This window comes from Gavia stellata, chromosome 15 (genome assembly GCF_030936135.1).
Source record: "Gavia stellata isolate bGavSte3 chromosome 15, bGavSte3.hap2, whole genome shotgun sequence".
Taxonomy (NCBI): domain Eukaryota; kingdom Metazoa; phylum Chordata; class Aves; order Gaviiformes; family Gaviidae; genus Gavia; species Gavia stellata.
In genome coordinates, this window is record NC_082608.1 from 7,833,130 (window position 1) to 7,858,064 (window position 24,935).

At 43.3% G+C, this 24,935-nt stretch overlaps 1 protein-coding gene across 1 annotated transcript in view; it reads left to right on the top strand.

Annotated features, from left to right (window-relative positions):
• The window catches only part of ZNF423 (zinc finger protein 423), a 234,886-nt gene that overhangs the window by 34,545 nt on the left and 175,406 nt on the right, over positions 1 to 24,935 (top strand). Inside the window, exon 2 of the mRNA XM_059824774.1 lies at positions 8,152 to 8,211. The gene's annotated coding sequence lies outside the window, so the exon portion shown is untranslated. The remainder of the gene's footprint in view (positions 1 to 8,151; positions 8,212 to 24,935) is intronic.

The following is a 24,935-nucleotide window of genomic DNA, read 5'->3' on the forward strand; positions in this document are numbered from 1 at the left end:
GTAGTTGCAGTTACATTAAGTTTTGCCGTAGCATTTGAAGAGGGAGGCCCGTTAGCTGCGCACAGATTTACTGTGCGAGTTTAAGCTAATGGATACTTATCAGGCAGGCTGTATTTGGTGATCGTCCATCATTTGCTCATTAAACAGTGTATCTAAGTGATTCTCATTTCCTCCCTCCCATGTCTGGAAAGGAGGAAACTAGACACATTACGATGGAATATTAATGTCCTGGAGGATTTAGCCACCCATAATTAGATCTTCTTTGCATAAACCTGCTAGTGCTACCTTATTTTGTTGTTTGTCTTGTTCTCCTTAATCACCTTCACATCTTTTTCTGTTCCTAACTATCTTTTTTTCAGTTTTCCTTTGTAATTCTGTCCCATTTTTCTCATCCTTCTTCCTTTCTTATTTTTTTCTTTCTTTTTTTTTTTCTTTCTTCCCTGACCTAGAGAGCACAGCAGTCTGGGTTTCCCTACTCCTTCCTCCTTCACACAAAAAGGCTGACTTTGCCAGCAAAAACCCCAGTCTCTGCCAAGCCCTGTGACTGACTTTGGAGAAAAGCAGCTAGAGAACTTGTGCAAATTTAGGTTCTGAACTAGCTAAATAAGCCATGTCAGTAAACCCTCTTGTCTTATTCCCTGGCCTACCGGCCCATGAAAGGACTAATATATAACAGTCCTATTTAAGGTGGAAAAAGCCCTCCTGGCCGAGGGCCACTGATGGCTGAATCGGCCGTGCACTGGGGAGGGAACAGGGAGGTGGCTCTGGAGCTGCGAGCGATTGTGCCGAGGACCACGCACAGTTCCCGTGGGGCATCCCAGGGTTAAGGCATGGGCGAGGAATATGCCGTCACCTCTCTGGGGATGCCCTGGTGTCCCAGCGCTCCTTTCCACCAACCACTGGGGGGAAAAAAATGGCAAAATGTTACTAAAGCTAATGGAAATGGTCACACAAACAAGCAAAATATCTAGTAAACACGGAGAGACCTGGCAGGAAGCCTCTTGCAAAGTTGATTTTCTGAAGGGAGTAAATCGGCTCAAATGGCTGGTATAAAACACACCTTTCTGCTTCGCCAGGTACCCTTTTGGTCCCCTGAATGTTGGTATGGGGGCACCAGGGGATTTCCCTTTCCTTTTAGCTGCAAGATAGGGTAAATGCATTGGGATACACTCACAGGCACCTATTCTCAGTATACTGGCAAAGCCCCACAGAACTTCCTATTTTCCTGCTGAATGGGAAGGTTTCGCCCTGCACACCGGTGGAAGAAAGCCCCGGCCTGCTGACAAAGAAGGGCAGCCCTGTTCCTCATGGGCGGCATGCCCTGGCTCAGGGCCGGATCTGCACCCCGCTGCGCTCCCAGGCAGCCGACTGCAGCTCTGCCGCAGCGGCACTTCATTTAAAATACAAATGTGACCATTTTTCATGCTGCTACTTTCCTTTGCTGCTCTTCTGCCGATTTTTGTTGTTTGCAGACTTTTGTCTCACCAATATTAGGAGGTGGAGAATCTAACAGGGAACATCTAAGCAGCAGGAAAGGAAAGACTTACACCCATCCGGGAGGTGATCTGAACAGAAGGGACTAGCTGGCTTCTGCTTGAAGTAGCCATTTCCAAACTTTTTTCTTTTTTTGCTGTATGCCACTGCTAGTTGTGGTGGCAGCTCCCAGTGCCGTGCAGGACTGAACTTCTCTGGGCAGTAGGCTGAGTGAGAGCAGAGGTATTCTTCTCCTCTTTCAGTCTGAGGAGCAAGCTTATCCTCACCTCTCCAAAGGACAGACTCTAGATGTGTGTGGAAAATACCAGGCTATTTAAAGTGTGAAGATTGTTAACATCCTTTGTGCTCCTGCCATGCCAAGCAGCTGGAAACCAGCTAATTTACAATCCTCAGTCCACAAAGTTTTGAGCATCCTCAGCTCCCTTTGACTTCGTGGAAATGGAAGCTGCTCTGCATTTTGCAGGATTAAGAGCGCTGTATCAAATCCCAGGCTGCGGGTGCTGTGGGATGAGTTGTGGCGGATGAATGGTGGTCAGATGGGGCTTTTCTGTGTCCTGTGCTGATTTGGGAGCATGTAATTTCATGTGATGGGAGGGATGGAGCACAGTCTGGGTAGGACGGCACAGAGAGGTGTGCATCTGAAAGGCTGCAAAGAAGTCTGAAGGTCTGGAAGATCACAGAGCGCTTGCTTATGAGTACCTACAGCTAGGCCAGGGAAAATATGTGATTATTGTGTGTCTGACTTACAGTGTGGATTGGTGCTGGAGTTTTTTCTCTAGAGGGGAAGCTGTGAATCTTGACATGTACATTACAGCTAGCACAGGCATTGGTAAGATTTCCCCAGGTTTATCTGAGAGCGTTCTGTCACCAACAAAATCTGACAAAATCCTCCAAACTAAAAAGTGGCACCAGCATTTTCTGCACTCATACTATTCTGTACATGGTGTTTTCAAAGGTTGCTCGCAGGTGAGGGAGCAGCCTTGGTCCTGGATGCAGCTCTTGATAACATCCCTGATTCAGGAAAGTTCCCCCATCAGCTGAGGGACTTGCTTGTAATCCAGCATATTTCTCAGCAGTTTCTCAAACTGTCACAGCTCCTGACATTTTAGTTAGCATACTATGGAGTTTTTATGTTATGGGAAGCGTTAAACTGGTCCTTGTGGTCCTTGAAGCCTGTGTAATAGGATAAGGGAGCATACACATGCCATCTGAATTACTGAGGGGCTGTTGCTCACTTGTAAAGCTTGATTGCATCTAGAAATCAACATTTGGTTCAGAAGCGTCTTACTTTGATAAGGTTAACTTCTTTCCTGGGAGTGATAAAGTGTTAAATAAGCACTGTGACTGTGAATGGAGTTCAGGTAATGGTAGCCCCATAAATAGATGTTCTCACTCTTAAGGGAATGGATGCTGAATCCTTTCAGAAGTTTCTCTGAGCACAAAGAACTGAAATCTTTGAGCCTGCAGCACTCATGACCTAGCAATTAAATAAGCATCCATGGAGAACATCTGAGATGAGCAGGCAAAATGCAAATATTTGGCATGTGTGGGAGCGCTGTATTGTGATGTCGCCGTTGCCCACAGTTCCTCCACATGTTGGCCGGTCCTTGTTCTGGCTCTTGCATTCGGGTCCCAGAGTCAGTTGGAGCAGAACACAGGTCTTCTCCAGGCATGACAGCAGCGAGTCCTCCCGGTGCTGGGGCAGAATGGGGAGTGGAAGCAGACATGTGTCTTCCCGATGCCAGCAATGTCTTCCCTGCACCAGGCCATGGGTGGGCAGTGCACAAAGTTACCAATCTTTTGCGTTGACTAACAGTAAGCTTTTCTATGCTGCCAGACCAAAGCTGTTTTCAAGTCAAACCCAGCCTTCCCGAAGGGTTTCAGCTTCATAAATGCCCCCAGATTTCACCAAAGGCACTGCTGTTGCAGCAGGCATACTCTTGGGTGAGTTTCCTATAACTACCTGAAGGATGCAGCTGAAAGAGTGTCTCTGTTTTTTATTTCCAGTATTTTATCTCTGTGTGCCGGCAGATACTATGGACCATTTACAAAAGAGAAGAAAAAAATGTTAATGCTTTAAAAATAGGAATATAGTGCTGTGAGTGGTACCAAGGTTTAGTACTTGACTTCAAAACTGTTTCTTGCCCATCTTTTTTTCTAATCAACTGCATAGTGAATTTGGCACTGGGAGATATGCGTGCCCTCTCCATTGGTGCAGTGTGTTGCACCTCGGGTACCATTCTGTTGATGACACATGGAGCAGAACGGGGCTGAACTTCTGTCCTCTTGCTGTATTGTCTGTGTATTACTGAAGGAGTAAAAATATGTTTTTCCAAAGCATTTAAAAATGATTGTTTGGATGGAGAGAGCAGATAGAGACAAGAGTAAGAGTGTAATTACATGGTAACTTCTGTGGTTGCAACCATGGTTTAATGTGCAGGCATACAATGTAATTTGGGGAGAAAATTAGGTAAGTTTGTGAAGGAAAAAGGAAGTATCCAACAAAAACATGTGAAGTGCACTTGTGAACATTCTGTCCAAAGCTTAACATCAGTGATTTTGGGTGTCTTCATTTTCAATGCCCAGTGTGAAATGTCTCCAAAATTTCCTGAAATGCTGAGTCTTCACCATTGTGTCACCAGGACTCCTGTAAAGTAGTTAAACCTCATACAAGATCCTTAGCTGCTTTATAAAATCTCGGCTCTACGTCTTAAACTGTGCTGCTGTTTCCTGTGGTATTCCCAAGCTGCAGAGCATTTCAGGTACGTGGGTGGCTCCTGCCCATGTTGAACATCAACAATGTGGACTTGTGTGTCCACACATTCAGAGGGATTAACTAGGACAGATGGAACTGTCTAGTCCTTGACTTCAGTAGTTATGATTGTGTCTGGTGTGTCTCAGAAAACATATTTTCCTGCTAATGAAACAGGAATTATTTTCCTGTGCGATGTATTTCAGAAGTGATTGTGTTGAATGCTTTGTACCTTATCGCGGGCTTTTTTGCCCATTACCACTACTTAAATAATAGCATCCACAAAGTGAAAGTTAATGCATACTGGTCACCTGAGTCAACCTAGGTGTCAAGGAATGACGAGAAAAATATTAAGAAACTGAAACTTTAACTGAAAAATCAACTTAAGTGAATTACTCCCTGGCTAATATTACAGACTAAGGGTTTTTTTACTCTGTTCTTAGTAGCAAGAGCTGGAAATCCCTTCACAGCCGTAGCAGCCAAATCTGTTCTGGACCCACATTGCCCTCCTGGGGAGGGCTGGCCAAGCCCCCAGGGGTCTGCCCTCAGATGGGGGTCTGTGGGACTCCTCTCCCCTCCATGCACAGTGTCATGTCCCCATGTCTCTGACCAGTCCAGGAAAGCTCCTCCTGCTTCCCTGTGAGTCCAGCAACAGCCGTGTGCAACTGAGGGCAAATTTTAGCTGCAACTGCTTGGGTATCAAAGTTGAGTTTGAGAGGAAGAAACTGATTTTTCTTTCCCTCTGACTACTGTGGCTTCTGCTCATTGCCAGGGCTGAGGTAAAGCCGGCAGTGACACCACTTCAGGTGCTGTCTCCTTAAATAACAATTTATATCCAGAAGATTAAGGTGGCCACGGAGGAACCTCTCAGCTCTTGGTTTTATGCCCATTATGGAGAGGGAGCAGAAGGACAGTGGAGTTAAGTGTCTCCCTACAATTATGCTCAGTGCCTGTGACAAAGCCTGATCACCAATTTTTTTGCTTCAGCCTTACAGACACCCTTCCCCTCTAAACCTCTGGGGCTTCTTAATTACACTGGTGTATAGACCCAATCTTTCTTTGTTGGATGTGGCATGCTTTTTGCCCCTTGTTTCTCTGTGCCCGCTGCCGAGCTTGATGGGTGGATGGGTGGGCAGGTGTGGATCAAGTGCTCGGCTCAGGTCTGCCAACTGGCCGTCACTGTGACCATACCGCTCCATAGAACCACCTAACACCGGTCCTGAGTAGTGCCAGCCTGGCCTTGCCCAGTGGTCGTGTCCTGCCTGGACATGTTTGGGTGCCCGCAGCCAGCGTCGTGACAAGCAGCGTGGGTCCTGGCTTCCTTCTTCTGGCAGTGCACCTGCCCCATACTTGCTGTCTGAGGGGACAATTTGACATGCTGTCCTGCTACCCAAGAGAAACATCAGTCCAATACAGCAATATGTCTTAGTAGGCTTGGCTGTTACTTTTTCTTATGGTTGATCCTATAAAAGATGATGTTTGCTTAAAAAAAAAAAAGGAAAAAAAGGTAAAGAAAAAGGAGGAGTGGTGGTGTGAGCAGCAGCTGCAGGGAGATGTGACTGTGTCTAAGCTCAAGAGGCTCCATCCCACCGATCTCCTCCTTACACAGAGGTGCAGCACTGTCAGCTGTGTGGTGGGTCTGTGCAAATAGAGGGGGAGAACCTGAAACCATGACTGCAATAATATAAAGTGAATTTAAGTGCCGTCGTCTTCACATACATGTTCTTTGTCCCCTTTTCAGTCATTAGGGAGCAAAGCAAATTAATGCCAACAGAGGCTGACTCAAACCTTTGCCCTCATTTAAGGGATTCCAAAAATCGCGGTTTTGTTACGTGCTGGAGCCAGCTGCCCTACAGCAGCTCAAGGACTAGAGCAGTCTCCAGTGTTTAACCAACGTGAAAGGCAGTGTGTTGCTAAAATTGCCGATGACCAGTGCTGATCCCTTATACTTCTAATTGGCTAGGACTGAATTTATTGCCTGTATGTATTTTTAGCAGACTGATTTTTTTTTTTTACCTCTCTTTTCAAGATAAAATGTAAAGAAATAAAAAACCGTCAGCATGAAAGTAGTAATACAAAAAACTGTCCAAGCAAGACAAGCAAAAAGCAGTCAAGGATAAAATAAAATTAAAACATTCCACTTGTCTGTTTTGATTAAGGTACATGAATTGCTAACTTAGTTTATTTAGTTTTGGAGCAGAACCCTCCCAAATGTATGCAGAATTTGGTGTTAAAACAAGAAATATATTTGTGTAAGGGTGAAATTGTATTTAGGATAACTATGTCCAGAGTTTTTCTATTAAGAGATGGGTCAAAATAGGAACAAGATGGTGGTTTACAGAACACAAAATGGTAGGTGAGCTCCTAGGAGAAAGCATGTGGGAGCCAAGCCTGCTCTGCCACCGTCAGGGAATAGTACCTGTAACTGCTTCAGTAAGCTTGTAGCTTTGTATCTTGTTTTTTCTCTATCTTTCTGGAATTTAGTATTATGTGACATGGCCTTTACGCTAACATAAACTTTTTGGAAAAAGTATAACCATTTCTCAAGGATGATTTTTCAAAAGAAGTGGCCAAATTGCATGCTCCTCCATTAGTAAACTTGCAGACTAACAGGACCGGAGCTGTGCCCTTCTGTGGAGTACGCATTTGTTTACGGTTTGAATGTAACATCAAAATTTGTCAAGGCACTGCCTATGTAAATTATCTTCTCTGTTCCTAATGTCACATGATGTCACCACTGACATCAATCAATTTGTTACTGGATTGAAAAAAAAAAAAAAGAGGCAAGCATAAAATCAAGAATCTTGGGAAGAAAATGTAAATACTCAATGTAAGTAATCACTGGAGCAGGTTGCAGGTCCCATCTGGTCAATAGGGGCTGTGCTTGTGGCTTTGCGATATGGTTTGGATTTCAGTTGCAGAATTATGTAGAATTTGTATTTGAATCCAACATAATTTAGATAAAAGGGTTAGAGATTGTTCAGTGCATGGAGTAAATACTTTTCATCAGGAGATAAAGACCCATGATTTAAATTTGTTTGGTGTCACAGTGGCAGAACGGGCAGGTGAAGATGATCAATTTTCGTGATTAAAAAGAAGAATTTCAGCAGTTACCACTTTCAAATGCCTAGCCTGACATCAGTAAAACTGTGACCGATTTCAGTAACAGCAGGATTGGGCTCTTTTTTACCCTGCTTGTTGTCAGTTGATCTCTTAGTTATTTTTAAGAATGTAAGAATCAGATGACATTTCATAATTCTTAACAGGCAGAAGGTTATAGATATGTCACTTGCAAATGCTGAGCACCTGGCTCTGACAGCTTCACATCAGCAAGCCTTAAATGCAGTTATTTATGACTACCATGTTACAGAACATGGTTGCACATTGTAATAGTATTTTTTAATTCTGAACTCTGAAAAAACTTAAGATATCATTCAGTTCTGAATACGGCTAATATGTTAGTATGTTAAGATGATGCAAGTCGGGCAATTTCCCCTTCATAGGACAGATCTTTACTATGATCTGTCACAACATACATTTCAAGGATGACCTCTGTGTTTATGATGACAATTTTGCGCATGCAAGTTGTTGTGAATGTACAAAATTTCAAATATGAATACTTAGCAGCTAGTGATATTTAAACCTCTATTAAAATTTCAGTGGACTTACTGTTACCTGTTCAAGAAGAAACTGAAAACAGAATTCCCATATTTGGGTTAAAACGTAGGGAAAATCTCTTTACTAAATTGCCACCTTATATTCTTTTATAGAAAGCAGTAAGTTCTTTTTCACCAATGCAGAAGTCTGTTTTAATACTTAATGTCATAGTGGACCTAGTTTTCTGATGGCTTTGCTTTCCAGTTGGTTTGTTTTAGCAATCACAACTTATTTTTGTTCTTTTTCAGTTGAAGAGGGTGAATCTTCAGATTTTGCTTTGACCTGGGACTCATCAGTGACTCAATCAGGTAAATATTTTAGGTTCTTCTGATGGCAAAAACTGCCAGAAAGCTGCCAGGCTTTTTACAGGAACTGTATTTTGTATGTCACATTCCTGTCTCAAATCCAAGACTACCCACTGCAACACAATTTTTATATCAGTTCCATATGGTCAATAAAATCTATTACATACAGAGACTAATATACTCTTATCCTCTGGAGGGCCATTCTTTCTTCTTGTGGGCATACTGAAATGGGTTGTGATTTCTCCAGTATAACCACTTTGAAGTTTTCTGCAATGGGCACTGTTGCACATTCATTCCAATCTAATTACATAAAAGCTGCTTTAATAGGAATTTTAAACCTCAGATTCAACTGGAATGTGTGTATTTCTCCTCTCGGAGGAAATTGGAAAGTACTGTCAGGGCTGGAGAATAAAGGTGGTACATCGCCATGGTAAAAAGATTTAACATTTGAACCAACTTTTGGCCTGCTTGACAGTAATAACACTTAAACATGTGCCTGGGGCTTGTTCATCTGTGTTACATGGATAATTTGAATAAAAAAAGTCAAGAAACTGAACAGGATAAAGTGAGTTTGTCTGTAGTTGTGTGATACGTATTGGTAACACAAATGTGAGGGTTAATGTCAGATTAGTTTGCATTTAAAGTAACTAGCCACATCTCAGTCACTATTTGTGCCCTGTGTAACGATATTTTGCTGTCTATTTGTCTTTATCATTTATGAAATTCTCAGAATATTTTTGATTTTGAAGTCAATAAGTCTATTTCTGTGCTCTCTTCCTACTGGACTGCGTGATGGTATTCTCTTAAAAGCTCAGCAGCGATGTGAAAACAGCTCAGAAACTGAGCAGTAATATGAAAATTAACAATGGTGCTGCATTCCTGTTTAGCATGGGTTTTAAGAGTCACGGGGAGACTGGCTTACAGGAGACTTTTCTTATGGAAGTCAGCATCTAGCTGGTCTTGAAGGCATGAACTGCCTTTGTGTGGCACTTTGTGGCATTTCACTTTGTACCAACTGCACTTTCTGTTGCGCTGGGTGCATCTTCTCCAGGCGCTATGGCTGTTTTGAGCGGTTTGTTTTCACTAGTCTTTGATAGCAAATATTGCTGCTGCAAACCCCCGGCTGCGATGTCGAAGGCCCCTTTGTGCCTGGAGCTAACAGCGCATGAAAAGAGCGCTCGCCGGTTCTCTTGCTTGACCTTCGTCTCAAACAGCAGTGGAGTGGAGTTACCGGTGTTATCTATCACAACTGTTGAATTGTATTAAATTTAACGCAGGCTGAGGTTCAAAACAGCAACAACAACAATAAAAATAATTTCTGTGCAGAGCAGGAGTTAATTTGGGATTTCTGGATAGGATTGGCAACTACACTGTAAGTAAAAGACAGCCTGTGAAAGGCTTTTCCCAAATTAGTTGAGTCTCCTCCATTTTTCTTCATTTACTCCCATAATTACAGCTCTCATTCAAGACGTCGGATGTGGGATAAAATGTATTTTATGCGTGATTTATGGCAGCTTAAGGAAGATGTGTGCTAATTGGGGGATTTTCCTCTTAATATGTTTAGTAGCTACAGATGTCAATCTTGCATGTGTATAAAGATGCAAGACAGTATCCTATCAAGACAGGGCGCACTGCATGGGGCAGAGGTTGCAGGCTGGGATATGACTGAGGAACTACATAGAAAAAGCTTAAAAAGCCCTAGTATGTGGTGGTGCGGCTGTGTGGAGTCACTGGCTCTTGTGTGGTGTGCCTCCAAAACTACATTCAGTAACTGAAAACAGTCCCTCAGTCCCAGTGTGCGAGACTTTCATTATGTTCTTTTATGATCTTCCTGTTTGCATTAGCTCCAGTAGTGTGATGTTGAAGTTCAATAAAGGGTGAAAAAACACACTTCAACTTCTTGTTTCATGCCCCTTCCTTCCCTGGCCCAAAATGACAAAATTACCTCCCCTTCCTTGACACAATCCCCACCCCCAACAGAAAAAACCCAAAAGGCCAAACCCGGGACTTGTTAACTCTGAAACATTTGCCAGATGTTTCAAATTAACATATTTCTCTCCCTTCTTCTCCTGTATGTGTTTGTACATCTCTGTGTGTGTGCAAACACATAGAAAGCAACTTCTGAAAAATTCTGTTGGCACTCTGCGTAGCTGCTGTGGGCTGGGGGAGCAACGGTCCCAGGGTGGTGTGGTACGTAGGGACAGCAAGAGCAGGTAGAATGTAATTTTTCAACTTTCTCTTTATACTAGCAAAATATTTACATAGATGCAGTTGCGGGCAGAGAAGGTGCTTTTGCTGCCATATCTTATTTTGTTCATCAAAGCAGTAGACGCTATCCTGGAAATTCTTTTTGTGAGTACAAGTTGAATCTGCAGTCATGGGGCTTGTCCAGGTAGCTGCGACAGCCGTCTGTCCCTAGGTCAGGCGTAAGCATTTGTAGGAACAAGGTAAGACATGTCAAACTCTGGGGTCCAAGCTCTGTGCCTCCTGAACTGTACTGAAGGTGCACAGTTTGTGCATCCCTGACTGGACCGTGGCGCTGGGCGAGGGGCTGCTCCTGGGAGCTCCTTAGTGCAGCTCGTGGAAATTTGGCAGTGGACACGTTGGCAACAGAAATCCTGCGCTTGGATGTGTCTGTTCGGTGATAGCTTAGCACAGGGCACCCTCCTTTTTCCTATTGTAGAGTATGTGTGCAAGTTGCTGTCTGCTCTGGCTTAACTGCTCATTCCTGGTAAAACCTGTGAAGGTGAAATGCTTTGCAGGAATCCAGCCCTTGGCGCAGTTGCACTGAGAAATTTATTCAAGTATTTTAAATACAACTAGAAATAGTTTTATGATTCTCTTTTTTTTTTTAATGACCACAACTTAAAGGCTGTACATATTAACCTAGAGAATCAGGAAAACATGTAAGGAGGTAGAGGCTGCCCTCACACCAGGGTAAATAATCTGGGTGTCTACCAGCCCTGTTTAACAATGGGCATATAGCAAATTTCCTTCCTTTTCAGGTCTTGTAAACATTTTTTTCCTTAATGTAGAAGGAAGAAAAAAGCTTTTCCTTTCCTCTCTTAATCTGAGGACTTAGCTTGCTGTTAAATAGCAGGTCAGTAGTCTTTTGCTGTGTAAGAGGCAGAGTCGTTTTCTGTCCCAGAGGAAGAGCACAGCTGAGTACTCCTTCCCCCTGCATTTCCCTCTTAACAGCACGTGCAGTCCTTGAAGCCCGTCCGTCTTCCTCCGAAAGCATCAGAGAGGGTGGGCTAAGCAGGGCTGCCGGGGGACCAGGCAAGCGCCCGCCTCTGCTTTGCAAAAGGGTTTTCTGCTGCTTTGAAGCCAAAAGGAAAATACGATTCAGTATTTGCAAAGCAAGGGTCCAGCCAGACAATGCTGCATTGCTGTTGTAATACATCACGAGAGTATTATCTTGAGGAGCAACAAGGGACATTTTAAAGAAGTAAAAAGTCTTACTGAATATATAGAGAATTTAAGGCATTTTAAAGACCTGTGAAAGCGTTTTACATGGGGGTTGCTGGGGAGTTTCTCATTAGTCTGACTGTGAGGCCCTGGGGAATCTTGGCTGAATTGTCTGGGGCAAACAGAGCAGATTCTGTCTTCTCCTTAGGAGCGTGCAGACCTAAAAGCCTGAATTTTTTTTTTTTGGTGTCTGTTTTTGAGGTAGCTGAAGGTGTCTTATTTTTGTATGCAGCTGTGTGTTGTTATACTGATCAAGAAAGAATTTGGGAAATAGGGGACTATGGACCCAAGTGCTGGGGACAAATGGCACTGGGTATGTCTCTGTGCGCATGTGTTTGCAGAACATGGGGGGATCTTTGCAGTGTTTGTGAGTGGAAGGGCCTCTCCAAGGCCCGTGCCCAACTATCCATTAGCATACAACATTAGTATCATTCAATTATAACATTCCAGGAATCATGAAACTAAATTACAGGTTGGTGTTCCCCCCTTTTCCCATTAGCTCCAGATTTCCTGTCCCTGCCACCGAGCTCGCTGCAGCAGCTGAGCATGCATGCAAGGGATGTGCTAACAAAGTGCAGGATGGAGGAACAAAACCCACAACGTTTTAGGACGCAGACATTTGATGTTTTGCCATTAAGAGTTCTCCCATGTGCTTGTTTTACACAGTACGCTACTTTAGATTTTTTTAATTGCCTTCTGCAATTTCTTTTAAAGTTTCCCTCCTTTAAGGAGGAAAAAAAGAAAAGGGGAAGCAGCAGCTTTTGATAAATGAACCACAAAATAAAAGCAAACCACCCTGTGGTCACTCCTTTTCCCCTCTCTTCTACTTTGCATGGCATCTCCCAGCTATGTAAATCACAATTTTCACTTGGTATCTTCAGAGGAGGAACATCTTAACACAGTTTGGAGACTTTCGCTCAGGGCTACTGGACTCCATGCCGAGGCGTTTTTAATGCTGTCTCTGCTGCTTGGGGCTCTCTTTGCCTGTTCCCTCCTGGCTGTTCCCTGTGCTCTCCTCCGCAGTCAGTCTTCTGATCCCGGCACTACTGCTGTCTGCTCCCCAAGTGTTGAGGGTTTCTGTTCTTCTCTAACTGTTTTGTAGGACTGGGTTTAATTTTGGCTGCCAGAGGAGCAAAATGGGTGAGAAAGCCAGGATCGCATGAAGTGAACAGAGACTTGCCCCTGCAAGTATTTATCACAGAATCACTAAGGTTGGAAACGACCTGTAAGATCATCAAGTCCAACCACCAGTTAACACCACCATGCCCATTAAACCACGTCCCACAATGCCTTGTCCACAAGAAGGATTCCTGAGAAATTTATTCAAGTACTTTAAATACAACTAGAAATAGTCTTACAATTCTTATGCGTTAACTTTTTTCCCCTTTCTGTTTATTCAGATAAGCTACAGAAAATACGTTCTCCTTCCTCACCTTTCCGCTTTTGGAGGCCAGTTTTGGCCATGCAAAGTTTGTTGTCCCCTCAGTCTTCTTCCAGCACCCTGGGCTTGCCCATCCTGGCACAGTCCACTGCCCGGTGCCCACCAAGGCCACCATCCTCGCAGGACCCCATCCCCTGTGGTCTCACAGTACTCAGGGCTGTCCTTGCTCTCTGCTCATGTCCCTCTGGCAGCTCCCACAGAGCCCTGGCTGGTCCTGCTCCAGCTGCATCACCCACTGGGTATGGGCTGTGTCAGGAGTAAGTCAGGAAGGTCCAGGTGAGAGAGACTGCCCTCCCATAGACACCAAGCTCTTTTTCTCTATTTCTACATGTATCGTATTTTGTCTTATTTAACTTCTAAATGGCAGAACCCTGAAAAAAAAACCCTTGCGAACACCCTCAACATGAAATTCTGGGATCTCTGCTGCAGAGCATTGAAAAGGTCAGTTGCAATTCAGTGGGCATTAGAAACCTGTTATCTTGCAAGTACTCTGAAATTACCCATCTTGAGTGCCTTCACAAGCTCAGACATCTTCTGAAAGCTGATTTCATTAGTAAATCAATATGAGAAGATTCTGATTACAGTCTGTAAGAAATAAACCTTTGAACTTAGCAAAGAACATAAGACACTGATAACTTTCTTGGTTGAATATTTTTCCAATATACTGTGAAATGTTTGATCTCAACTGGTTGACTTACTTATGTTGGTTTTAAAAACAGTATCCTTGTCTCTGCATGGACCTGCAGCATGCAGCCCAGTCAGTATAGTCTGAGGTTCTCAAAATTTTAAATATCTGTTTTGGAAGCAGCCAAAACCCAAATAAATGCAAACTAGAAATAAAGCTAGGGAGGTTTGTAGCTCTGGTGGCTGCATTCCTCATTTATTCTAAATAGAACTTTTATTTTCATTGGTAATTTGGTAGTATAAAAAGAAACAATACAAGTCATTACAAACCCTTCCCACACTCCCGTGTTTGTAGAAGCTCACAGCACAGCTCTGCATCTGCAGGCACGAGGGCTTCCTGGGAGCAAGTCCCTGCTCCCAGCGCTCCCGGGCTGGCGGGAAGGGGGATGTGGCACTGCCGGAGGAAGCTGTTGGCTGGAGTGACAGGGGGGTCCGTGGGGGTCCCCGGGGTCTGACTGACATCCTGTGGCTGTAGCACTTTCAGGGAAAGGAGAAGTATAAAAAATTAGATTCCTTGCTGCGTGTGGCGCAGCACAGCACAGACATGTGCATCTGTCATGGAAACAGCCGCCTCGCGAATCTACCGAGGCACCTCTGGCGGTGCGGCGCCATAGGTGTTCCCCTCTTGTTGGGGAGGGGATCTCCGGCAAGAAGGAGTGATCTTCAGATGTGAACACAGCATGGGTGTCAGTATTTAAATTAGCAGCACACACCTGTGTATTACGGCATTTCCTAGAAAATACTTACTTAAAAATGTTAATTGGGAAAATTATAGCGATAGCACAGAGGAGGAGAATTAATTTCCATGGTAAAAGAGGCGAGGAAAGAAAAGCTTATTTCAAAGTGAGCTCCCCCTACCCCATCACCCACGGTTTCCAGGCTTTTTAAAAACAGTGTCTGCTGGAAAGCCAGTCTGCTTCAGAGAAGCTGAGCAAGCATGGTGTATCGCAGAGTGTTATTGATGTTGCTGAGCTTCATGGTACCTAAAGCCAGGCCCCCTAAATTGCTACCAGCAACATCTGTAAAGGGGAGGATTTCTGCAGGCTGTGGGGTCGCAGCCCCTGCCTGGCCATGGGGCTGGCGGGGGGCCGTGGACTCCCGTGCACTGGGATGCTGGCAGTGCACTGGGATGCCGGCAGTGCATCGGGACTGGTGATGGGCAGCAAGGCTTCAGTCAAATCTGGGAGTATCTCTGGGGTCATTGGGTTAGCCTCATCTGGAGTCTCGTGAGCTTGGTGTATCTGCTGGCACAGGGCTGCTGTGGGTTGGGGGATGTTCCCATAGGGTCTTCTGGTAGGGACATCTTGCCAGAAATACAAATACACTATTGGCATGGATGGTTGCACACGTGGGTGTATCGTGCTGGGGCTGGCAGGGGACATCCTCCATGGGGTTGTGTCCCTGTCTTGCCAGCAACATTTTTTTCCCCTGCGACAAATTTGCTTTTTATTTAAAAGTGTGCCTGTTGGCTCTTTATCTGCTGGGAGACTGTAACGCTGTGTTTCATTTCCTTGCACTGACTGAAGGAAGTTGTTCACCTTCATGGGTGGACCCTCAGGCTCAGCCTTCCCAGCTCTCCATCCCTTGCTTGTGTTCAGGTCTCCTGTGGATACGAACATCCAGTGAAGGACGCTGCCGTTGAGCTGGAGGGAGCACTGGAGAGGAGCAAGGCATAGCACAGCACCTTCCTATCTTCTTCACACTCCTGCTCTCCCTTCCTGTGTTTCTTTCCAGTGATGCTACCTTGTCCTCTCTTGCTGCCCAAGCGAAGGGCTGTGATTAGATGAGATTTTCTGCGTTTTTAGACGAAAATTATATCTGTTGCTTACAATAGCTTTCAGGGGCATAACTAGCGGTAATGGGCTAAAGTAAAGCAAAGGAGGTGCTAGGCTGAGTATCAGGAAAGATTTCCCAGTAGTGGGATCTAATAGACTCTGGTATTATCTCCCATCACTTTGGTCATTTTCAAACCGGACTGGACAAAGCGCTTGAAAATACACTGTAGGAATGGTCTTACTTTAGCAGAGGGATGGATAAGATCACCTGATAAGTCCTTCTCATCTCTAATTTATCCAATTGTGCCACGCTCTGGATTTGCTAATCTGCGGATTTGAGGGCAGAAGCAGACTGAATAGTCAGGCAAATTGTGCTTTCTAGAGCTTATTTCAGTAAATATTTTTATGTAGGATCTCAAAGCACTTTACAAATGCTAATTAAGCCTCCCAGCCTAGTAGAAAGTCTTCCTTGTGCCTCATGTCCATGCTTCTTTGTCTCTGCATCGTGCAGCATGCGCTGTACTGCAGGTCGACCTTCCCAGAGGGCTCCGGCTTCAGGCCTGATGGGCACTTGGCAGCCCATCTTGTTTTGAGTCGTTTCTGCAGGTCAGTGGCTTTGCTTTTCCAAGTCTGATTTGGCTGGCTGGTAGGAGCGAGGGAAGCTGAAACCATGCCGCTCTAGGAAGTGATTGCAATGGGTTTTACCTTTGTGAAATCGGGCAGCTGAAGAGTTGAAGGAAGGTCTCCTGGTGAACAATTTCTTTGGTTTTCACAGAAACGTCTGTTTTCCTTCAACTAGTTTACACATTGCAGTTGTTACTGGTAGCTCAAAGCTCCCGGCCTGAATAAATGTGAAACAGGAATAACAATATATTACGTTGGCCTGTTGCTTAAACGCGAAAAATCAATAAAAAATAATGCCACAGTGGTGGATCCCCAGTAATCATTCTTCTTGAGGAAAAAACCAAATTGTGCCAGTCATGAGAATGGGATTTTATAAACAAGGTTGTAAAAGACGAAAAACAAATGGAATAAAAAAGCTCCACTGCTTTGTTTTCTGGGCTGAGTAAGGACATTGATATGAAACTCTGCAGTGAAGAACTGCATGAAATTTATGATGCTTTGCCCATATAATCTTTGCTTATTCAGTACAGGAAACTAGAATCATTTGGGTTGGAAGGGACCTCTAGTGGGTCTTACTCAACATTGACCTGACTTGTAAAAGTTTCTGTAACCGTTACTGCCGTATTTTTGGTTAAATTGTCTTGAACTGTTAAGCTTATCATAGACCAAGAGTACAAGTATGGTTACTGTAGCATAAGAATGTGTAGAAAACAGAAATTAAGGCCACATACTCATGAAAAAAAAGGATTTTTTTAAAGTTAATGTAGCCTAAAATGTCCCATAATAGAAGATACATTTGTGTTTACGTCATTTAGTGTCTAAAGCAGCCTTTTTCTGGTCTCGCTACAAGGAATTACAATGTCATTGTCAAAATAAACCGAGTTCATCTCATAGTCTTGTATTTGTTGTGTGTAAATTCAAATGAGAAAACTGTTAAATGGGACCATTTATAATGAGATTTGAGATACCCTATGGCTCTCACTTGGAGACAAGTGACCTTTGTCTTTTTTGGGGCTGAGTAACAGCGCGATGAAGATTTAATAGATGTGTGTAGAGACCTGGCAATAGATTGGGGTGTGCATGGAAGAGGTGCTCGATGCATCTTGCTCTACATATTTTTTTAATTCACCACACTTGGGACTGAAGTGCCTGCCTTGTTTGTGTGTTTTACTAGCCATGCCTCCTTTCTCCCTTGGATGACTTCGGCATTTGTTAGTAGAAATTATTAGACAGTCACAAAACACTAAAGAGAAAGGAAAAAACCTGCACACTTTGCTTGGAAACACTGTCTGTGTTGCTTAAATCTCTGACAAGATCAAGCCTCTAATTAAATTATCTGGCACGTGGACAATTCTGTTCCGAGATCTGCTGAGCTAATGTGTAGCCATTAGCTCATACAGCCACCAATTCAGAAGTACCAAAGAGGCAATTTACATAGGGCCACAGCGTGTTTTAAAAAATTCTGGTGAGTTGTGAAGCCTGTAATGTTAATTGCCAGTTAGCACATTGTAATTGCTGTAATTATTTGCAAGTAAAATGATGTAAGGGACTTAACATTGTACTTTTCTTAACACTTCACATGTTGGTGATCCACTAAATCTCCCACTTAGAGTTTTGCTGGTTATTTTAAGAGCTCGACAGACACTTGCTGAAGTCTGATCTCATCCACAAGCTTGCTGTTCTGCCTGTTGTCTTTAACGCTGAGCGGTGGCTCTCTGAAGTCTTTATTAAAAAAAAATGCAATAAAATAATAAATGCGAATGTCTGCTGCTGACCAGCGAGAGCGCAGCCAGCCCTGCAGCCGGCCGCGCTGGAGCCCAGCTGGGAGAGAGCCCTCAGCACAAATTGCCAGCCTATTGCCTCCCACCGCCACGCCGCGGAAGTGGGCCAAAAGCTCCTCCGTATGGGATTAAAGGGATGTGTAATAGATTAAAGATCAAAAATGTTAATTAAGAAATGGTCTTTTCTAATAAGATGCCTTCAAGGGCACGGTACCAAAAATGAGGCAATATCTCATTTTGGCAACAGTGCTGGGGTTGTAATGAAGCTGGAGCACGGGGGTAAGGGGAGAAGGGAGGGACGCCTCCTGTTCACGGCGTCTCCTTCAGAAGGGGTAAATCATTTGGTAATAAAAATGTAAACACTTAAGTCAGAATGACATTACTCTGAATGCTGCTGAACAACGTGTGGATTTAGACGTACACGTTTTAGCTTGGCATTTCCTTGAGGCTAAGTTGGCAGTTTGCAACTGATAAAGGAGGACTCCTTCAGCTTAGTGGTATTTAAGCAGCAGCATGGTAATTTGGCTGAAAATAACCACTCTTGTTGGAAGCTTTGCATTTGAAGTGAATCCATGCAAGATATTTTCCTGATGTATATATTTTCCTAGATATGGGAAGTTCAGCACCTTTGTTGGTGGATTGAAGCTTGTAGGCAGTATGTTTGGGGAAAGGCTTATTTCTCTTCAGAAAAGGGAAGAGCCACAACTCTGAGATCTCATATTCCAAGCTCCTGCAGCAGGGAGAAGTTTATGTTTTACAAATAAACTGATACGCAAGTATTACTTCTGTGTTTCAAACCCGAAAGGTGCTTTCGAGAGCTGTGAAATTCTATTGCATCATTATAACTAAAGAAAAGATGCTTTTTCTTAAATGTGAGCGTTCCTAGTTAGTGACTCCACTGTTACATTTTCTTAGTAAACTCATCAAAATTCCAAAAGGAAAACTCGGATGTTTAACAGCGCTTTTCCTTGCAGTGGGATGGTGGGATTTCACATCCCACTTCATCCCACACTTTCCCCTCTAAACGCCTTAACGCTGAAAGCCACAGTATTTCTGAAGCGAGTCATTTGCTAGCATAAAACGGAGGGACCCTGCAGGCAAATTTCTTCCCTCTTGGTTGGAATCTTTCGCTTGGATAAAGAAAACCCCTGGCATGGTGAGGCTCTCTGTGTAGCATGTGTATATGTTTTAAGGCTCTGGCTGTTGTTTGAACCAAAGCTAGAGAGAATTTTCAATTTGAGAGAAATATGGTGGGAAGGCGCTTGCCGGTCGCGTGCCTCTGTGTGTGCCCGGCGAGCTGGGGCCGACTGAAGCAGCCTGGCAGAAAAAAGCCCTCCGACAATGGTCTGAAATTTAGATTTGTTGCTCTAGCTGCGTATATTTAATCTCTATCTGTTGTGTGAATCTTTAGCAGAAAAGAGCATTTGGAGGAGGTAAGTGAGGGAAAGACAATGGCTCTGCGCTACCTGCTCACCTGCAGCCCCCAAAGGAAGTGGGGAAGCGGAGCGTGGCATCCGTGCCCTTGAGAGGAGGAGTGATGGTTTTCCCTGGGTCTCATTTAATTGAGAGGGGGTTTGGAGCCCTCGGACCTCGGCGTGGTGCAGACTTGTGCTTATTGCTATTATTTAGGTTGGATGGGGCCTATAGGCGACTTAAATTAAATGACACTAAATTCCTGTGCCCTGATCTGGTCAGATAAGTGAACACAAATGGAGACGGGGGTTGTTTCCATCCACAGAAAGAAAATCGGAGAACTATTTCCTATCCAAAGACTTAAATCAGATCTTTTCACAGTTCATAAATGTATTGTTTTGATGGACTGATTAGTTCCATCTTTACTTGATTTCACTTCTGGTTTTGGTTAAGAGAAATGTGTAACTTGGACTTGAATTAGCCTTCTCCCAAGAAGGGCTACGTCAAGCCGTTCTTGCTGACACATCAAGGAGATACAACTGTAGCAACGGAAAGATCATTGCCTTTTTCCTTGTTATGAAGTTCCCTTAAAAGTCTCAAAGTCATTTTGTACTAGGCAATTTTGAAGACGGTGTTCTGAATTGAAGTTTTCCTCTGCGTAATTTTGACAATATTCAGAAAAGATGCATGTAGTCTGTCGTTCTTCTTTTAGCGTCAGTAGGGAAGACTTCCATTTTGCATTGTTGATTTAATCGTGTAGGTTATAATTGCAAAAAAAAATGGTCAGATTGTAATGCTGTCATTAATTTGTACAGAACGTGTGTCCCATATAGAAATGGAGAAAACTTAAACTTTGATAGTAGTTCATATCGGGCTCTTTTTGTGTTTAGCACACAAGTCCAGATGATCGTTTATCTTGTTAAGTGAATGAGAAATGTTCTGTGTAAAAAGCATTTGGCTTCTCTTCCTTGATCATATTAAACAAAATACATTTATTGTCAAACTTCCACAGTAACGTCCAGGAAGCATATACAAAATCAGCAGGGTTAGGCAGGTATAACCAGCATTTGGTCTATAATCTTATGAAAAAAAGGTTGTGCAGTAAAAATGTACTTTTTCTGATCAAGGTGAATTTCAGGCTAAATCTTGCACAAGTTAGCTGCTAGCCAGATTGGTAAAACATTTTCTGACAGGATGTTGCAGAAATTTTTTTTTCTTTGTTTTTTCTTTATATATTGTGTGTGTAGATAGCTGCAGTGTTGAGGAATGAGGAATATCACCTCTGCAAATGCTCTTTGCATCTCTGGGTTTGTGTTGTGACAAGCAAGCATAGATGCTTCTGTATAACAATTAAATTATGTTCCATTTTTCACCCTTAATTCCAAAAAAAGTGGTGTTTATGGTGTTTTGTGTATGGAATTGAAATAAGAATTGGTGTTGCTCTTTCTTCAAAATGGTTTATAAAAGCTGGTGGATTTTTAGGGCTTTTTTATATACTGAGGTTGTAAACCTGTTGTATTTTAAATGTCTTTCTGAGTTGCAAAGAAACCCACAGATACATGACAGGTACTGGAAGCATGGCGGAGCCATCAGAGAACTATTAAATGAGAAAACACGTTATAAGAGTTAAGTGATTTTTAGCTTGAAACTGTAATGAAATATTTTAAAATCGTATTTGGTTAATGAACATTGTGGCCAGGCTGCATAATTGGCCGAGGATGTAGGAAGCACTTTAAAAACAGACTCCTAGCTGTGACAGCTGAAAATCGGGTGAAAGGGTCCAAAGCAAACCCCAAAACCCTCTTTCCGCATCAGCCGTGGGGCTGCTGGGAGAGGGGCCGCGAGGGGCTGTGGGTGCAGTGGCCGTGCCTGCCTTGAGCCGTGGCGTGTGGCTGTTGAAAAAGCTGTTTTGTAGGATGAAGTTCTCAAGTGTGCGTCTTCCTACTTGTCAGCAACTAAAATGCAAATTCAATCATTTAAGTAAAAAAAACTGGGACTGGGCCCCCACAAAGAAATGTGCCTTTTAAAAATGGATAATTTGTTATTATTACTACTTTTTACCTAGTGCAAAGTACACAGGGAATGGGGCTGCTAAAGAGCGTATCAAGTAAATTAGGGTTAATTAGAAGTTCTCCCAAATAGCTGGTGCTTCATCAGCAACAGAGCAGCGTGTAAATAAATCTAATTTTTCTCCAGCTAAACTCTTCACAAGCTTAATTACAACAGCAACAATATCTCCCCCCCTACCCCCCCTTTATCATTAGTGGGAGCGGGTCATTACGAGCTGTATCTGGTGAGGGTTATCATGAGCAGTCCACCTTTCACAGGTGTCCTTCGAGGCCAAGGAAGAAGTGGAGGAACTTTCAGTGTATCTGGAAGAGCCCAGTTAAGGTAGTTCATAAGAAACTTGAGAAGCAGAAAGCACCAATGGAAAGGAAAAAAAAGAACACCACTATATTCTGGAGAGACTTCCGTTAATTACATAAAGTATTTTCACTACTTGGATTACTGGCCATCTTAATTTCTTCCCCTTTATTACTCCTTTGCCAGCAAAAATCCGTACTTAGGGTTTTATCTGTCCATTTGTTTTTTACCATACGTCATCCTCACGGTAGATCCGAGGGCTCTGCCAGCTCTCTGCTGCTGTGTACCATTCGGCTGTCTCCTGCTCCGACACTCGGGACCTGCTGAATGAGAGGAGCAGCTGAGAGAGACAAGACTTTAAAGTCATTTTAGCTTTAACTCTTTAACATGTCTTTTCACACTCTCTTTACCACGTAGGGCTGGAAGAAAGAACACAGGAAGATACTAGGAGAAAAAGTGTTACCACTGTTGAAAGGATCACCATGCTGGCAAACTGGTGCAGCTCACTTCTTTTTCTAGGGATAAATAGCTGAAAACCTCTTGCCTGAAATTAGTTATCGCAAGGAAAGTACAAACCTGGGTGCAGGCTTCAGCTGGGTGCAGAAGTGCTCTGCTGAGGGCTCATTCAGAGGGATTAACTTATTTAATTTGGTGCTTGATTCACTGTCCTCTATGATTTTTTTTAATTTTTTTCTTTCTAATTCTATTGAAGCCAGCACATTCCTTATTACGTGGTGTCACGTTTCAGCCGATCCCAAATTAATAAATGAGCAGCAGCAGAATAGCATGCAGCACAATTCTAACAGCGTGAGCTGCACAGAAGTATATTTCACTTAGCTCCAATTTAAATACTCTGCTTTGCTCGATTTAATTATGTGAAATTACTGAATTAATGGCTTTGTCAAGTGAAACGTAGGGCTTCAGAGTTTGGTATTAAGGAAAGAAATGAGAAAGGAAATTTGAGGTACGTTAATTTTTGCATGTGAGCTCACGTTAAACAAACTGAAATATAACAGCCCACAGCCCAAAATCATGTCATGTTTTAAAACTGGGGAAGAGAGAACGAGCAGAAAATGGCAGGAAACTTTTCGAGTCATTCTGCTAATTTGGTTTCCCTGTTGGCTTGTATTAATCTCCTCGGTGTATCTGCTGGGCAGGAGAGGTGTGTGTTTGTGCAGCAGGGGCTGGCCACGGTCACGCAGAAGGTAATACTTTTTGCAGAATCCGATGCTTCTCTAATAGCTTGGCCACCTGTTAAATACCCTCTCCTGTGCTGCATAATACGAGATGCACAGACTTTCCTCTTTTCTGGTTGAGAGTCTTGTTAAGTTAATGAATGTGGAAAAAAAGGCAACTGAATTCTTTTGCTGTGGTCTGGATACCTGCATCAGGCCATTGTGCCCAGCCTGGTGCTGGTTGCGCAGAGATGCACATATATAACGAGACCTGGGGGTAACATTTCTGAAAGCTTGTAAGTCCTACTCTTCCAAAGCCATTCAGACATGTAGGTGCCTAACTCTCATTAATTTCCAATTTCATGGGTTTTTGCTATGCTCCATTGCCATTCAGTGGGTATTTGGCTACTAAATCACTTGGGCTGCCTACGGATGTCCCCCCCAGCTCCAGCTGGAGCAGCGTAAGGTACTGTTTTCCCAATTTCCACTCGCTTTGCTGGTTGTGCCCCGCTTGGAGGGCTCCCGTGCAGCAGAGGCATGAGCCTCTGCCAGCACTGCCCGGTGGCAAAGGGATGTGAGCAGGCACTTGGGAAAATGTGGCTTTTTTCCTCAGGTGCATTTGAAGAACTTTTTTTCCAAAGCAAACCAGATTTGTAGAGAGAAAGTCAGCAAGCTTTTTTTCTCCAAGATGTTACCTGGTATTTGAGACCGTAAACCCCACAGCTGGGTTATGGCCCAGGTCCACCCTCTATACTGTGGGTCTGAACAGGAGTTGTACTGGAGAAGCCAAGTCCATGAGCCTGGCCCCACAGGAACCTCTCGCATCTTTAACCACAGTTTTGAAGACTTACAGGCAGAGTTATCACAGAAGCGGGTCCCTTCCACGCTCCTTCAGCCACACATTTGTCTTTCCCACTGGAAAATGATCCAGGCAGGTTCTAAGCAAACCAAGACCCATGAGAAGGTCAGTGAAATAATTATTGCTTTCTTTAATTTGCCTAAGTGTATTTTTCTTTCTGCCCAATACATTTTCCCCTCTGTTGTTCCATCTTTTCCCTCTGTATCGATTCCACCACTTGGTTCCTGATGGTTTGCAGAGTGCTGTGGCTCTTTCCCTCTCAGTCCTGATGTTTTGGGGTTTTTACAGACATAAAAAGGTGAATGCAAATGCAACTGTAGGATCCTATAGGTTTGGGTTGTGAAGGGCATTCCTCTTCAGCATAGGTTTTAAATAAATCTATATCCTAAGCACGGGAGAAGTGCATTTTGAACAGTAATACATTCAGGGACATAAGAGGGTATTTTGTATTGAGGCCTTGCTGCTCTTTCCTGTTACATCTTGCTCCCGTGTGTGTACACTGCAGGCTGTTACACACTGAGGACAGGAATCTTCCGGGGGCCAGAACTTACCTGCAGAAAGGACAATGCGAAGTCCTGAACCTTATAGAAGAACAATAAAGGAATCTGCATTTTGAATTAGGCAAAGGGAATCCAAACATTGAAATACATAGTCATATTTGTCACTTATTGTAAATTACATCACCTGTAATTTTTCTCTCTTTAAGAATCAACAGGTTTGGTTTATCTTAATCATGAGTTCTAGCAGCTGCTATTCTGAGCAGAACCAGTCGATACCTTATTTTTGCATTTGATAATGCAGCTGCAATCACAAGCCACATGTGAATTTTAAGCCTTCTGAATTTCTGTCTGTTCAGGGAGCTATACATTTAAGTTTTACAGGTACCTGGCTTTACCTTACAGTAAAAAAAAAAAATTATTCACACAATTTCCTTAAAAGAAAAAAGAAGGTTTTGTCATGCCTGTAATTAAGATGTCCTGTGCTAGGTGTGAGCGGGATTCCAGCTGGAAACAGGACACTTGTCTTCAACAGAGACTCGAAAAATAAGTTGAGCATTGTTAAAATATTCGTATACCTAAATAAAATCAAAGTGCCATTTTTGTGGTAAAAATTTACATGGATTTTATTAGATTATGATGGTCA